This window comes from Heterodontus francisci, chromosome 41 (genome assembly GCF_036365525.1).
Source record: "Heterodontus francisci isolate sHetFra1 chromosome 41, sHetFra1.hap1, whole genome shotgun sequence".
NCBI lineage: Eukaryota > Metazoa > Chordata > Chondrichthyes > Heterodontiformes > Heterodontidae > Heterodontus > Heterodontus francisci.
Genome location: NC_090411.1, coordinates 8,101,751 through 8,118,215, shown reverse-complemented (window position 1 = coordinate 8,118,215; position 16,465 = coordinate 8,101,751). Strand labels below are relative to the sequence as shown.

Sequence of the window (16,465 nt, the reverse complement as noted above, 5' to 3'; positions counted from 1 at the left end):
CGTTCCAGCATTTCCCCGTCCAGTGAAGAGGAGTTGTTGCAGTCTGATTCAGATGAAAGCCTCCTCTTGCCACTGGTTTGGGTGGTGGCTTTGGGATGTTTTTTCTTTGTGGTTTTCCTCTGGACCACTTGCCACTGACCTGTTTGTCCATCTGCTGCCTCCTCCTCCATTGATTCTGTCTGTGGAGGAGGGGTTTCCGGGCGCTGGGTAGGTGCTGGGTCGTTGGTTTCAGCCGCCTCCCCTTCCTTCTCAGGTTGAAGTTCCTCACTGCGGAGAAGGTTGCTGGTCTCCTTTCGAACAGCGGACGCCTTCGTCGAACCTTCGCCCGGCCATTCCTTGGACCTTGCCGCCTGAGCATAGCTGAGACAACGTTTGGGGCAGGTCTTGTAGAGATGGCCTGCCGCACCGCACAAGTTGCAACACTTAGTCTGCTTACAGTCCTTGGTCTGATGGCCTTCCTCCTTGCAGTTCTTGCAAACAACCGTGCTGCAGTTGGCTGCCATGTGACCAGATTTGCCACAGGTGCGACAAACTCTGGGCTGCCCAGCGTAGACCAAGAAGCCTCGACTTCCCCCGATAGCGAAGCTGGAGGGAGGGTGGATGATGGCTCCACTGGGATCTACCTTCAAGGTCACCTTGACCTGCCGCTTGCTGGTCCAGATCCCAAAGGGGTCCTTGACATCAGTGCTGCTGCCGGCCACCTCGACGTACCTGGCGAGAAAGGTGAGTACATCCACCACCGGAACATGGGGGTTGTAGAGGTGAATCGTCACCACCCTGTCCCGTTGTGACGGAAGCGTGAAGAGCGGCTCCGCTGTGAGGATCGACAGTGGAGCCCGGTCCCCTTTCTCCTTGAACGCCTTCAGGAACTTGATGCATCCCGCCACGTTCCGGAACGTCACGTCGAAGTATCCACTGCTGGGGAAATCCTGCAGGCAGAAGACATCCGTCGCTTGAAATCCGCAGCAATCGAAGAGAATTTTCTTGATGAAGAAGGTGCGATCGACCGGTGCATCTCCTTCCTTGTCCTTCACGACCACCCGAACGGTGTTGCGCACTCCCTGGCCCGAAGCTCGAAAATTGGTTATAGCCATTTCACTCAAAGCTTCCCCAGCATCAAAAGGCAATGATCATGGTCTCTTCTCAATCAAATAAGCACTGATAAGAACAGATACTACACTTGATCTTAGCCAAAAGGCCGAGAAGCGATGGCCGTAAAACTGCGTTTGCTGCGCGCGTCAGGCCCGGCGTGCGGCCTCTACGTCAAAGTAGCCGCCGGGTGGGCGAGCCTCGGGCGAAAGAGGCGACGGCGGGCGGTCTTTGAGCCAGAGCTCCTTTTGTTGCCGGGCCTTGCAAGCAGAAAGGAAAGCACGCGTGCATGCCACGCGCAGCCATTCCTCGCGCTTCTGCGCGAGGCATTGCGCAGGAAAAAAGACAACCGCGCGCGCTGGGCAGCAAAGGGCGGCCTGCAACTGCGGGGCAATCCAACAGGGGGCAGCGTAGCACCCAGGGAAAACTGCAGCAAAGTCAGCCGAGCAGCAGCGCCGTCACTATTGCGAATTCTATTTTTCAGCAGGGGTCTCGCCCCCATGGAGGGGGGAAGCTGCACCGCTCCTGGAAACACTGCAATACCAGGTGGATGCATGGAGTGGACGGGGCAAGCCCCTGCTCCATCTCCCTGTCCCAAAAATCAATTTAATATTTGGTCCCCAGATAGGGGACGTATCAGATATTAAACTGATAAGAACAGATTTTTTTTTATTTCCAAAATATACTTTATTCATAAAAATCTGTAAAAATTACATTGCCAAACAGTTTCCAAACAGCACGAAAAAATACAAACATTGCAAAAGAGATCAGTTTCTTTCAATAATGTCATGAGTTTCTTCCCAACCCTTCCGTTTCACAATTGTCATGTCAATTACAGTTTGACATTTACAGCAATTGAGAATATTAACGATACAGTTCGAGGGGCTTCCCATGGTTCCAGCCCCTCAGTCCAGCTTGGTGGGGGAACCTTACACTGTGGTCTTTCCCCATTGAGCCTTTGCTGCGGCTGCCCCAAGCTTTAGTGCGTCCCTCAGCACGTAGTCCTGGACCTTGGAATGTGCCAGTCTGCAACATTCGGTGGTGGACAACTCTTTGCGCTGGAAGACCAGCAAGTTTCGGGCAGACCAAAGGGCGTCTTTCACCGAATTGATAGCCCTCCAGCAGCAGTTGATGTTTGTCTCGGTGTGCGTCCCTGGGAACAGCCCGTAGAGCACAGACTCCTGTGTTACAGAGCTGCTTGGGATAAACCTTGACAAAAACCACTGCATCTCTTTCCACACCTGCTTTGCAAAGGCACATTCCAGGAGGAGGTGGGCGACCGTCTCTTCCCCACCACAGCCAACGCGGGGGCACTGTGCGGAGGGGGCGAGACTTCGGGTGTGCATGAAGGATCTGACGGGGAGGGCCCTTCTCACCACCAGCCAAGCTACGTCTTGGTGCTTGTTTGAAAGTTCTGGTGATGAGGCATTCCGCCAAATGACTTTGACGGTCTGCTCGGGGAACCATCCGACAGGATCCACCGTTTCCTTTTCCCGTAGGGCCTTGAGGACATTCCGTGCAGACCACTGCCTGATGGACCGGTGGTCAAAGGTGTTTTTCCGCAGAAACTGCTCCACGAAGGATAGGTGGTACGGCGCCGCCCAACTGCACGGAGCGTTCCGCGGCAATGTGACCAGGCCCATCCTTCGCAACACCGGGGACAGATAGAACCTCAGCACGTAGTGACACTTGGAGTTTGCGTACTGGGGATCGACACATAGCTTGATGCAGCCGCACACGAAGGTGGTCATCAGGATGAGGGCCACGTTGGGTACATTTTTCCCGCCCTTGTCCAGAGATTTGAACATCGTGTCCCTCCGGACCCGGTCCATTTTAGATCCCCAGACGAAGCGGAAAATGGCTCGGGTGACTGCCACGGCGCAGGAGTGGGGTATGGGCCAGACCTGCGCCACGTAGAGCAACAACGTGAGCGCCTCGCACCTGATGACCAGGTTCTTACCCACAATGGAGAGAGACCGCTGCCCCCACATGCCCAACTTTTGTCGTACCTTGGCTACTCGCACCTCCCATGTTTTGGTGCACGCCCCGGCCCTTCCGAACCATATCCCCAGCACCTTCAGGTAATCTGACCTGACGGTGAAGGGGACAAAGGATCGGTCAGCCCAGTTCCCAAAGAACATGGCCTCGCTCTTGCCGTGGTTAACTTTGGCTCCCGAGGCCAGTTCGAACTGGTCGCAGATGCTCATCAGTCTGCGCACGGACAGCGGATCCGAGCAGAAGACGGCGACGTCATCCATGTACAGGGAGGTTTTGACCTGAGTGCCTCCGCTGCCTGGGATTGTCACCCCTCTTATGCTCGCATCCTTCCTAATAGACTCAGCAAAGGGTTCAATACAGCAAACAAACAAGACCGGGGAAAGAGGACAGCCCTGTCTGACTCCAGATTTGATCGGGAAACTTTCAGATTCCCACCCGTTGATTGACACTGCGCTACTGATGTTTGTGTAGAGCAGTTGGATCCAATTGCAGATTCCCTCCCCAAACCCCATTTTGGAAAGCACGTCCATCATGTAGGTGTGCGATATCCTGTCAAAAGCCTTCTCCTGGTCCAGGCTGATGAGGCAGGTGTCCACCCTCCTGTCCCGTACGTAGGCGATCGTATCCCTGAGTAGCGCGAGGCTATCAGAGATCTTCCTGCCGGGTACAGTACAGGTCTGATCGGGGTGAATCACCAGCTCCAGAGCAGACTTGACTCGACTGGCTATGACTTTGGACAGAATCTTGTAATCAACATTAAGCAGTGAGATGGGCCGCCAATTTCTGATTTCTACCCTCTCCCCCTTCTGCTTGTAAATGAGGGTGATGATGCCTTTTCTCATGGATTCTGACATGCTACCGGCCAGGAGCATACTCTCGTATACTTCCAGCAGGTCCGGGCCGACCCAGTCCCACAGGGCCGAGTACAACTCGACCGGTAAGCCGTCGCTCCCGGGAGTTTTACTCGCCTCGAAAGACTCGACGGCCTTTGTCAGCTCGTCCAGAGTTAGCGGCTTGTCCAGTCCCTCCCTCCTGCTGTCATCTAAGACCTCTGTGATAGATGACAGGAAGGACTGGGAGGCTCTGCTGTCTGTGGGCTTCGCGTCATACAGCCCAGCATAAAAGGATTTGCTGATCCTTAGTATGTCGGACTGCGAAGACGTTACCGAGCCATCTTCTTCCTTCAGGCTGCTGATAACAGAGCTCTCTCTGTGTACCTTTTGGAAGAAGTAACGCGAGCACGTCTCATCCTGCTCGATGGAGCGGACTCTGGACCGGAAGATGATCTTGGAGGCCTCCTTGGCAAAGAGCGAGGCCTGCTGGCTCTTCACCTCTTGGAGGTCCTCCTTGACCTCGACCCCCATTGACTGCAACCGGAGTAGATTTTGCATAATTTTCTGGAGTCGGGACAGTTCCCTCTGTCTCTCTCTCGCCTTCTGAACACCTTTGTGGATGAAGAACCTCTTGATGTTCTCCTTAATCGCTTCCCACCAGTGAACTGGAGACTCAAAGAGGGGTTTCACGGTCCTCCAACCATTGTAATCCCTTTTGAGTTCCTCAACGTTCTCTGGGGTCAGCAGTGTCGCATTGAGCTTCCACGTCCCTCTGCCAACCCGCTGGTCGTCCTGTAAGTGACAGTCGGCCAGTAAGAGGCAGTGGTCGGAGAAGAACACCGGCTTGACGTCGGTGGATCCGACCGTGACAGCACGGGAAACAAACAGGAAGTCAATCCTGGAACGGGCAGACCCGTCCGATCTTGACCATGTGTATCTGCGCTGCAAGAACAGATACTTTTTTTTTTTTTTTTATTTCCAAAATATACTTTATTCATAAAAATCTGTAAAAATTACATTGCCAAACAGTTTCCAAACAGCACCAAAAAATACAAACATTGCAAGGGAGATCAGTTTCCTTCAATACTGTCATGAGTTTCTTCCCAACCCTTCCGTTTCTCAATTGTCATGTCAATTACAGTTTTACATTTACAGCAATTCAGAATATTAACGATACAGTTCGAGGGGTTTCCCATGGATCCAGCCCCTCAGTCCAGCTTGGTGGGGGAACCTTACACTGTGGTCTTTCCCCATTGAGCCTTTGCTGCGGCTGCCCCAAGCTTTAGTGCGTCCCTCAGCACGTAGTCCTGGACCTTGGAATGTGCCAGTCTGCAACATTCGGTGGTGGACAACTCTTTGCGCTGGAAGACCAGCAAGTTTCGGGCAGACCAAAGGGCGTCTTTCACCGAATTGATAGTCCTCCAGCAGCAGTTGATGTTTGTCTCGGTGTGCGTCCCTGGGAACAGCCCGTAGAGCACAGACTCCTGTGTTACAGAGCTGCTTGGGATGAACCTTGACAAAAACCACTGCATCTCTTTCCACACCTGCTTTGCAAAGGCACATTCCAGGAGGAGGTGGGCGACCGTCTCTTCCCCACCACAGCCAACGCGGGGGCACTGTGCGGAGGGGGCGAGACTTCGGGTGTGCATGAAGGATCTGACGGGGAGGGCCCTTCTCACCACCAGCCAAGCTACGTCTTGGTGCTTGTTTGAAAGTTCTGGTGATGAGGCATTCCGCCAAATGACTTTGACGGTCTGCTCGGGGAACCATCCGACAGGATCCACCGTTTCCTTTTCCCGTAGGGCCTTGAGGACATTCCGTGCAGACCACTGCCTGATGGACCGGTGGTCAAAGGTGTTTTTCCGCAGAAACTGCTCCACGAAGGATAGGTGGTACGGCACGTCCCAACTGCACGGAGCGTTCCGCGGCAATGTGACCAGGCCCATCCTTCGCAACACCGGGGACAGATAGAACCTCAGCACGTAGTGACACTTGGAGTTTGCGTACTGGGGATCGACACATAGCTTGATGCAGCCGCACACGAAGGTGGTCATCAGGATGAGGGCCACGTTGGGTACATTTTTCCCGCCCATGTCCAGAGATTTGAACATCGTGTCCCTCCGGACCCGGTCCATTTTAGATCCCCAGACGAAGCGGAAAATGGCTCGGGTGACTGCCACGGCGCAGGAGTGGGGTATGGGCCAGACCTGCGCCACGTAGAGCAACAACGTGAGCGCCTCGCACCTGATGACCAGGTTCTTACCCACAATGGAGAGAGATCGCTGCCCCCACATGCCCAACTTTTGTCGTACCTTAGCTACTCGCTCCTCCCATGTTTTGGTGCACGCCCCGGCCCTTCCGAACCATATCCCCAGCACCTTAAGGTAATCTGACCTGACGGTGAAGGGGACAAAGGATCGGTCAGCCCAGTTCCCAAAGAACATGGCCTCGCTCTTGCCGTGGTTAACTTTGGCTCCCGAGGCCAGTTCGAACTGGTCGCAGATGCTCATCAGTCTGCGCACGGACAGCGGATCCGAGCAGAAGACGGCGACGTCATCCATGTACAGGGAGGTTTTGACCTGAGTGCCTCCGCTGCCTGGGATTGTCACCCCTCTTATGCTCGCATCCTTCCTAATAGACTCAGCAAAGGGTTCAATACAGCAAACAAACAAGACCGGGGACAGAGGACAGCCCTGTCTGACTCCAGATTTGATCGGGAAACTTTCAGATTCCCACCCGTTGATTGACACTGCGCTACTGATGTTTGTGTAGAGCAGTTGGATCCAATTGCAGATTCCCTCCCCAAACCCCATTTTGGAAAGCACGTCCATCATGTAGGTGTGCGATATCCTGTCAAAAGCCTTCTCCTGGTCCAGGCTGATGAGGCAGGTGTCCACCCTCCTGTCCCGTACGTAGGCGATCGTATCCCTGAGTAGCGCGAGGCTATCAGAGATCTTCCTGCCGGGTACAGTACAGGTCTGATCGGGGTGAATCACCAGCTCCAGAGCAGACTTGACTCGACTGGCTATGACTTTGGACAGAATCTTGTAATCAACATTAAGCAGTGAGATGGGCCGCCAATTTCTGATTTCTACCCTCTCCCCCTTCTGCTTGTAAATGAGGGTGATGATGCCTTTTCTCATGGATTCTGACATGCTGCCGGCCAGGAGCATACTCTCGTATACTTCCAGCAGGTCCGGGCCGACCCAGTCCCACAGGGCCGAGTACAACTCGACCGGTAAGCCGTCGCTCCCGGGAGTTTTACTCGCCTCGAAAGACTCGACGGCCTTTGTCAGCTCGTCCAGAGTTAGCGGCTTGTCCAGTCCCTCCCTCCTGCTGTCATCTAAGACCTCTGTGATAGATGACAGGAAGGACTGGGAGGCTCTGCTGTCTGTGGGCTTCGCGTCATACAGCCCAGCATAAAAGGATTTGCTGATCCTTAGTATGTCGGACTGCGAAGACGTTACCGAGCCATCTTCTTCCTTCAGGCTGCTGATAACAGAGCTCTCTGTGTGTACCTTTTGGAAGAAGTAACGCGAGCACGTCTCATCCTGCTCGATGGAGCGGACTCTGGACCGGAAGATGATCTTGGAGGCCTCCTTGGCAAAGAGCGAGGCCTGCTGGCTCTTCACCTCTTGGAGGTCCTCCTTGACCTCGACCCCCATTGACTGCAACCGGAGTAGATTTTGCATAATTTTCTGGAGTCGGGACAGTTCCCTCTGTCTCTCTCTCGCCTTCTGAACACCTTTGTGGATGAAGAACCTCTTGATGTTCTCCTTGATCGCTTCCCACCAGTGAACTGGAGACTCAAAGAGGGGTTTCACGGTCCTCCAACCTTTGTAATCCCTTTTGAGTTCCTCAACGTTCTCTGGGGTCAGCAGTGTCGCATTGAGCTTCCACGTCCCTCTGCCAACCCGCTGGTCGTCCTGTAAGTGACAGTCGGCCAGTAAGAGGCAGTGGTCGGAGAAGAACACCGGCTTGACGTCGGTGGATCCGACCGTGACAGCACGGGACACAAACAGGAAGTCAATCCTGGAACGGGCAGACCCGTCCGATCTTGACCATGTGTATCTGCGCTGCGCTCCGTCTGCAGGTTTGCTGAAGACGTCGTGCAGTTTGGCATCCTTAACTGTTTCTACTAGGAATCTGGACGTAGCGTCCAGTTTGCTGTCGTCACTGCCGGATCGTCCAGCCGCATCGATGATGCAGTTGAAGTCACCGCCTAGGATGACCGGCCTGGACGTCGCCAGCAGCAGTGGGAGCTGCTGGAAGACGGTCAGCCGCTCGCTGCGTTGTACCGGGGCGTACACGTTGATCAACCGGAGCGGAGCGTTGTTGTACATCACGTCTGCTACGAGGAGGCGGCCGCCCACCACCTCCTTAACTTCGGAGATGGTGAAGTTACCTCCCCGCAGCAGAATACCCAGGCCGGAGGAACGGCAGTCATTACCCCCCGACCAGATCGATGGCCCGTGGGACCACCATCGCGACCACTGCCTGTAGGTGCTGAGGTGTGGTATTCCACACTCCTGCAGAAACAGTAGGTCAGCTTTGACCTTGGCAAGGTAATCCAAGGTTGAAACACATCGCGTAGTCGATTTAATGCTACGCACATTAATGGAAGCAATTCTTACACCCATTTTTTACTAAAAATTAGTTGTTGCTTCCCATACCATTTGTCCTCGCTAGTCCCAGTCCTTCCCCTTCGGGATGTTCCTGCATACCCATCGTATGCGCAAGCAGTTTCACGTTGGTTGGGCTCAGAAACCCCTCCTGATTTTTCCTGCAGGGTTTGTGCCGCTCGGGTGACATCGGGGGGGTCTTGTAGGCAGAGAGGATTGGGTTGTCCTCAGCTGCTTCCATCTGTTCCTCCTCGAAAACATCACAGCTCCCGGTCTCCCGGAGCTCAGGTGCGCCAGACGTGTCTTTGCTCCCGGTGTCCTGGAGCTGAGATGCGTTGGCCACGTCGTTACGTGTGGGGCATTGGGGTTGGGGCACGCTGGGCCCATCACAGCTTCCAGTGCCCGGGGGCTGGGATGCTTTATCATCCATCTCGGAGTTCTGCCGCCTCTTTTGAAGGGGCTGTCGTTCCAGCATTTCCCCGTCCAGTGAAGAGGAGTTGTTGCAGTCTGATTCAGAAGAGAGCCTCCTCTTGCCACTGGTTTGGGTGGTGGCTTTGGGATGTTTTTTCTTTGTGGTTCTCCTCTGGACCACTTGCCACTGACCTGTTTGTCCATCTGCTGCCTCCTCCTCCATTGATTCTGTCTGTGGGGGAGGGGTTTCCGGGCGCTGGGTAGGTGCTGGGTCGTTGGTTTCAGCCGCCTCCCCTTCCTTCTCAGGTTGAAGTTCCTCACTGCGGAGAAGGTTGCTGGTCTCCTTTCGAACAGCGGACGCCTTCGTCGAACCTTCGCCCGGCCATTCCTTGGACCTTGCCGCCTGAGCATAGCTTTGACAACGTTTGGGACAGGTCTTGTAGAGATGGCCTGCCGCACCGCACAAGTTGCAACACTTAGTCTGCTTACAGTCCTTGGTCTGATGGCCTTCCTCCTTGCAGTTCTTGCAAACAACCGTGTTGCAGTTGGCTGCCATGTGACCAGATTTGCCACAGGTGCGACAAACTCTGGGCTGCCCAGCGTAGACCAAGAAGCCTCGACTTCCCCCGATAGCGAAGCTGGAGGGAGGGTGGATGATGGCTCCACTGGGATCTACCTTCAAGGTCACCTTGACCTGCCGCTTGCTGGTCCAGATCCCAAAGGGGTCCTTGACATCAGTGCTGCTGCCGGCCACCTCGACGTACCTGGCGAGAAAGGTGAGTACATCCACCACCGGAACATGGGGGTTGTAGAGGTGAATCGTCACCACCCGGTCCCGTTGTGACGGAAGCGTGAAGAGCGGCTCCGCTGTGAGGATCGACAGTGGCGCCCGGTCCCCTTTCTCCTTGAACGCCTTCAGGAACTTGATGCATCCCGCCACGTTCCGGAACGTCACGTCAAAGTATCCACTGCTGGGGAAATCCTGCAGGCAGAAGACGTCCGTCGCTTGAAATCCGCAGCAATCGAAGAGAATTTTCTTGATGAAGAAGGTGCGATCGACCGGTGCATCTCCTTCCTTGTCCTTCACGACCACCCGAACGGTGTTGCGCACTCCCTGGCCCAAAGCTCGAAAATTGGTTATAGCCATTTTACTCAAAGCTTCCCCAGGATCAAAAAGCAATGATCATGGTCTCTTCTCAATCAAATAAGCACTGATAAGAACAGATACTACACTTGATCTTAGCCAAAAGGCCGAGAAGCGATGGCCGTAAAACTGCGTTTGCTGCGCGCGTCAGGCCCGGCGTGCGGCCTCTACGTCAAAGTAGCCGCCGGGTGGGCGAGCCTCGGGCGAAAGAGGCGACGGCGGGCGGTCTTTGAGCCAGAGCTCCTTTTGTTGCCGGGCCTTGCAAGCAGAAAGGAAAGCACGCGTGCATGCCACGCGCAGCCATTCCTCGCGCTTCAGCGCGAGGCATTGCGCAGGAACAAAGACAACCGCGCGCGCTGGGCAGCAAAGGGCGGCCTGCAACTGCGGGGCAATCCAACAGGGGGCAGCGTAGCACCCAGGGAAAACTGCAGCAAAGTCAGCCGAGCAGCAGCGCCGTCACTATTGCGAATTCTATTTTTCAGCATGGGTCTCCCCCCCATGGAGGGGGGAAGCTGCACCGCTCCTGGAAACACTGCAATACCAGGTGGATGCATGGAGTGGACGGGGCAAGCCCCTGCTCCATCTCCCTGTCCCAAAAATCAATTTAACATTTGGTCCCCAGATAGGGGACGTATCAGATATTAAACTGATAAGAACAGATACTTTTTTTTTCCAAAATATACTTTATTCATAAAAATCTGTAAAAATTACATTGCCAAACAGTTTCCAAACAGCACGAAAAAATACAAACATTGCAAAAGAGATCAGTTTCTTTCAATAATGTCATGAGTTTCTTCCCAACCCTTCCGTTTCACAATTGTCATGTCAATTACAGTTTTACATTTACAGCAATTCAGAATATTAACGATACAGTTCGAGGGGCTTCCCATGGTTCCAGCCCCTCAGTCCAGCTTGGTGGGGGAACCTTACACTGTGGTCTTTCCCCATTGAGCCTTTGCTGCGGCTGCCCCAAGCTTTAGTGCGTCCCTCAGCACGTAGTCCTGGACCTTGGAATGTGCCAGTCTGCAACATTCGGTGGTGGACAACCGATTTTTTTTTTTTTTTATTTCCAAAATATACTTTATTCATAAAAATCTGTAAAAATTACATTGCCAAACAGTTTCCAACCAGCACGAAAAAATACAAACATTGCAAAAGAGATCAGTTTCTTTCAATAAGATAAGAACAGATACTACACTTGATCTTAGCCAAAAGGCCGAGAAGCGATGGCCCTAAAACTGCGTTTGCTGCGCGCGTCAGGCCCGGCGTGCGGCCTCTACGTCAAAGTAGCCGCCGGGTGGGCGAGCCTCGGGCGAAAGTGGCGACGGCGGGCGGTCTTTGAGCCAGAGCTCCTTTTGTTGCCGGGCCTTGCAAGCAGAAAGGAAAGCACGCGTGCATGCCACGCGCAGCCATTCCTCGCGCTTCTGCGTGAGGCATTGCGCAGGAAAAAAGACAACCGCGCGCGCTGGGCAGCAAAGGGCGGCCTGCAACTGCGGGGCAATCCAACAGGGGGCAGCGTAGCACCCAGGGAAAACTGCAGCAAAGTCAGCCGAGCAGCAGCGCCGTCACTATTGCGAATTCTATTTTTCAGCAGGGGTCTCGCCCCCATGGAGGGGGGAAGCTGCACCGCTCCTGGAAACACTGCAATACCAGGAGGATGCATGGAGTGGACGGGGCAAGCCCCTGCTCCATCTCCCTGTCCCAAAAATCAATTTAATATTTGGTCCCCAGATAGGGGACGTATCAGATATTAAACTGATAAGAACAGATACTTTTTTTTTCCAAAATATACTTTATTCATAAAAATCTGTAAAAATTACATTGCCAAACAGTTTCCAAACAGCACGAAAAAATACAAACATTGCAAAAGAGATCAGTTTCTTTCAATAATGTCATGAGTTTCTTCCCAACCCTTCCGTTTCACAATTGTCATGTCAATTACAGTTTTACATTTACAGCAATTGAGAATATTAACGATACAGTTCGAGGGGCTTCCCATGGTTCCAGCCCCTCAGTCCAGCTTGGTGGGGGAACCTTACACTGTGGTCTTTCCCCATTGAGCCTTTGCTGCGGCTGCCCCAAGCTTTAGTGCGTCCCTCAGCACGTAGTCCTGGACCTTGGAATGTGCCAGTCTGCAACATTCGGTGGTGGACAACTCTTTGCGCTGGAAGACCAGCAAGTTTCGGGCAGACCAAAGGGCGTCTTTCACCGAATTGATAGCCCTCCAGCAGCAGTTGATGTTTGTCTCGGTGTGCGTCCCTGGGAACAGCCCGTAGAGCACAGACTCCTGTGTTACAGAGCTGCTTGGGATGAACCTTGACAAAAACCACTGCATCTCTTTCCACACCTGCTTTGCAAAGGCACATTCCAGGAGGAGGTGGGCGACCGTCTCTTCCCCACCACAGCCAACGCGGGGGCACTGTGCGGAGGGGGCGAGACTTCGGGTGTGCATGAAGGATCTGACGGGGAGGGCCCTTCTCACCACCAGCCAAGCTACGTCTTGGTGCTTGTTTGAAAGTTCTGGTGATGAGGCATTCCGCCAAATGACTTTGACGGTCTGCTCGGGGAACCATCCGACAGGATCCACCGTTTCCTTTTCCCGTAGGGCCTTGAGGACATTCCGTGCAGACCACTGCCTGATGGACCGGTGGTCAAAGGTGTTTTTCCGCAGAAACTGCTCCACGAAGGATAGGTGGTACGGCGCCGCCCAACTGCACGGAGCGTTCCGCGGCAATGTGACCAGGCCCATCCTTCGCAACACCGGGGACAGATAGAACCTCAGCACGTAGTGACACTTGGAGTTTGCGTACTGGGGATCGACACATAGCTTGATGCAGCCGCACACGAAGGTGGTCATCAGGATGAGGGCCACGTTGGGTACATTTTTCCCGCCCTTGTCCAGAGATTTGAACATCGTGTCCCTCCGGACCCGGTCCATTTTAGATCCCCAGACGAAGCGGAAAATGGCTCGGGTGACTGCCACGGCGCAGGAGTGGGGTATGGGCCAGACCTGCGCCACGTAGAGCAACAACGTGAGCGCCTCGCACCTGATGACCAGGTTCTTACCCACAATGGAGAGAGACCGCTGCCCCCACATGCCCAACTTTTGTCGTACCTTGGCTACTCGCACCTCCCATGTTTTGGTGCACGCCCCGGCCCTTCCGAACCATATCCCCAGCACCTTCAGGTAATCTGACCTGACGGTGAAGGGGACAAAGGATCGGTCAGCCCAGTTCCCAAAGAACATGGCCTCGCTCTTGCCGTGGTTAACTTTGGCTCCCGAGGCCAGTTCGAACTGGTCGCAGATGCTCATCAGTCTGCGCACGGACAGCGGATCCGAGCAGAAGACGGCGACGTCATCCATGTACAGGGAGGTTTTGACCTGAGTGCCTCCGCTGCCTGGGATTGTCACCCCTCTTATGCTCGCATCCTTCCTAATAGACTCAGCAAAGGGTTCAATACAGCAAACAAACAAGACCGGGGACAGAGGACAGCCCTGTCTGACTCCAGATTTGATCGGGAAACTTTCAGATTCCCACCCGTTGATTGACACTGCGCTACTGATGTTTGTGTAGAGCAGTTGGATCCAATTGCAGATTCCCTCCCCAAACCCCATTTTGGAAAGCACGTCCATCATGTAGGTGTGCGATATCCTGTCAAAAGCCTTCTCCTGGTCCAGGCTGATGAGGCAGGTGTCCACCCTCCTGTCCCGTACGTAGGCGATCGTATCCCTGAGTAGCGCGAGGCTATCAGAGATCTTCCTGCCGGGTACAGTACAGGTCTGATCGGGGTGAATCACCAGCTCCAGAGCAGACTTGACTCGACTGGCTATGACTTTGGACAGAATCTTGTAATCAACATTAAGCAGTGAGATGGGCCGCCAATTTCTGATTTCTACCCTCTCCCCCTTCTGCTTGTAAATGAGGGTGATGATGCCTTTTCTCATGGATTCTGACATGCTACCGGCCAGGAGCATACTCTCGTATACTTCCAGCAGGTCCGGGCCGACCCAGTCCCACAGGGCCGAGTACAACTCGACCGGTAAGCCGTCGCTCCCGGGAGTTTTACTCGCCTCGAAAGACTCGACGGCCTTTGTCAGCTCGTCCAGAATTAGCGGCTTGTCCAGTCTCTCCCTCCTGCTGTCATCTAAGACCTCTGTGATAGATGACAGGAAGGACTGGGAGGCTCTGCTGTCTGTGGGCTTCGCGTCATACAGCCCAGCATAAAAGGATTTGCTGATCCTTAGTATGTCGGACTGCGAAGACGTTACCGAGCCATCTTCTTCCTTCAGGCTGCTGATAACAGAGCTCTCTCTGTGTACCTTTTGGAAGAAGTAACGCGAGCACGTCTCATCCTGCTCGATGGAGCGGACTCTGGACCGGAAGATGATCTTGGAGGCCTCCTTGGCAAAGAGCGAGGCCTGCTGGCTCTTCACCTCTTGGAGGTCCTCCTTGACCTCGACCCCCATTGACTGCAACCGGAGTAGATTTTGCATAATTTTCTGGAGTCGGGACAGTTCCCTCTGTCTCTCTCTCGCCTTCTGAACACCTTTGTGGATGAAGAACCTCTTGATGTTCTCCTTAATCGCTTCCCACCAGTGAACTGGAGACTCAAAGAGGGGTTTCACGGTCCTCCAACCATTGTAATCCCTTTTGAGTTCCTCAACGTTCTCTGGGGTCAGCAGTGTCGCATTGAGCTTCCACGTCCCTCTGCCAACCCGCTGGTCGTCCTGTAAGTGACAGTCGGCCAGTAAGAGGCAGTGGTCGGAGAAGAACACCGGCTTGACGTCGGTGGATCCGACCGTGACAGCACGGGAAACAAACAGGAAGTCAATCCTGGAACGGGCAGACCCGTCCGATCTTGACCATGTGTATCTGCGCTGCAAGAACAGATACTACACTTGATCTTAGCCAAAAGGCCGAGAAGCGATGGCCGTAAAACTGCGTTTGCTGCGCGCGTCAGGCCCGGCGTGCGGCCTCTACGTCAAAGTAGCCGCCGGGTGGGCGAGCCTCGGGCGAAAGAGGCGACGGTGGGCGGTCTTTGAGCCAGAGCTCCTTTTGTTGCCGGGCCTTGCAAGTAGAAAGGAAAGCACGCGTGCATGCCACGCGCAGCCATTCCTTGCGCTTCTGCGCGAGGCATTGCGCAGGAATAACGACAACCGCGCGCGCTGGGCAGCAAAGGGCGGCCTGCAACTGCGGGGCAATCCAACAGGGGGCAGCGTAGCGCCCACGGAAAACTGCAGCAAAGTCAGCAGCGCCGTCACTATTGCGAATTCTATTTTTCAGCAGAGGTCTCGCCCCCATGGAGGGGGGAAGCTGCACCGCTCCTGGAAACACTGCAATACCAGGTGGATGCATGGAGTGGACGGGGCAAGCCCCTGCTCCATCTCCCTGTCCCAAAAATCAATTTAATATTTGGTCCCCAGATAGGGGACGTATCAGATATTAAACTGATAAGAACAGATTTTTTTTTTTTTTTATTTCCAAAATATACTTTATTCATAAAAATCTGTAAAAATTACATTGCCAAACAGTTTCCAACCAGCACGAAAAAATACAAACATTGCAAAAGAGATCAGTTTCTTTCAATAATGTCATGAGTTTCTTCCCAACCCTTCCGTTTCACAATTGTCATGTCAATTACAGTTTTACATTTACAGCAATTCAGAATATTAACGATACAGTTCGAGGGGCTTCCCATGGTTCCAGCCCCTCAGTCCAGCTTGGTGGGGGAACATTACACTGTGGTCTTTCCCCATTGAGCCTTTGCTGCGGCTGCCCCAAGCTTTAGTGCGTCCCTCAGCACGTAGTCCTGGACCTTGGAATGTGCCAGTCTGCAACATTCGGTGGTGGACAACTCTTTGCGCTGGAAGACCAGCAAGTTTCGGGCAGACCAAAGGGCGTCTTTCACCGAATTGATAGCCCTCCAGCAGCAGTTGATGTTTGTCTCGGTGTGCGTCCCTGGGAACAGCCCGTAGAGCACAGACTCCTGTGTTACAGAGCTGCTTGGGATGAACCTTGACAAAAACCACTGCATCTCTTTCCACACCTGCTTTGCAAAGGCACATTCCAGGAGGAGGTGGGCGACCGTCTCTTCCCCACCACAGCCAACGCGGGGGCACTGTGCGGAGGGGGCGAGACTTCGGGTGTGCATGAAGGATCTGACGGGGAGGGCCCTTCTCACCACCAGCCAAGCTACGTCTTGGTGCTTGTTTGAAAGTTCTGGTGATGAGGCATTCCGCCAAATGACTTTGACGGTCTGCTCGGGGAACCATCCGACAGGATCCACCGTTTCCTTTTCCCGTAGGGCCTTGAGGACATTCCGTGCAGACCACTGCCTGATGGACCGGTGGTCAAAGGTGTTTTTCC

At 53.9% G+C, this 16,465-nt stretch overlaps 8 pseudogenes; all 8 read right to left on the bottom strand.

The window, feature by feature from the left end:
* Positions 1–1,101: 1,101 nt before the first annotated feature.
* LOC137354697 (U2 spliceosomal RNA) lies at positions 1,102–1,210 on the bottom strand (annotated as a pseudogene).
* A 388-nt stretch (positions 1,211–1,598) lies between these two features.
* On the bottom strand, positions 1,599–1,773 carry LOC137354292 (U2 spliceosomal RNA; annotated as a pseudogene).
* Positions 1,774–10,107: 8,334 nt separating this feature from the next.
* On the bottom strand, positions 10,108–10,216 carry LOC137354583 (U2 spliceosomal RNA; annotated as a pseudogene).
* A 388-nt stretch (positions 10,217–10,604) lies between these two features.
* LOC137354231 (U2 spliceosomal RNA) lies at positions 10,605–10,778 on the bottom strand (annotated as a pseudogene).
* Positions 10,779–11,211: 433 nt separating this feature from the next.
* Positions 11,212–11,325, bottom strand: LOC137354519 (U2 spliceosomal RNA; annotated as a pseudogene).
* A 388-nt stretch (positions 11,326–11,713) lies between these two features.
* Positions 11,714–11,887, bottom strand: LOC137354221 (U2 spliceosomal RNA; annotated as a pseudogene).
* Positions 11,888–14,851: 2,964 nt separating this feature from the next.
* LOC137354754 (U2 spliceosomal RNA) lies at positions 14,852–15,027 on the bottom strand (annotated as a pseudogene).
* Positions 15,028–15,407: 380 nt separating this feature from the next.
* LOC137354313 (U2 spliceosomal RNA) lies at positions 15,408–15,588 on the bottom strand (annotated as a pseudogene).
* Positions 15,589–16,465: the final 877 nt, after the last annotated feature.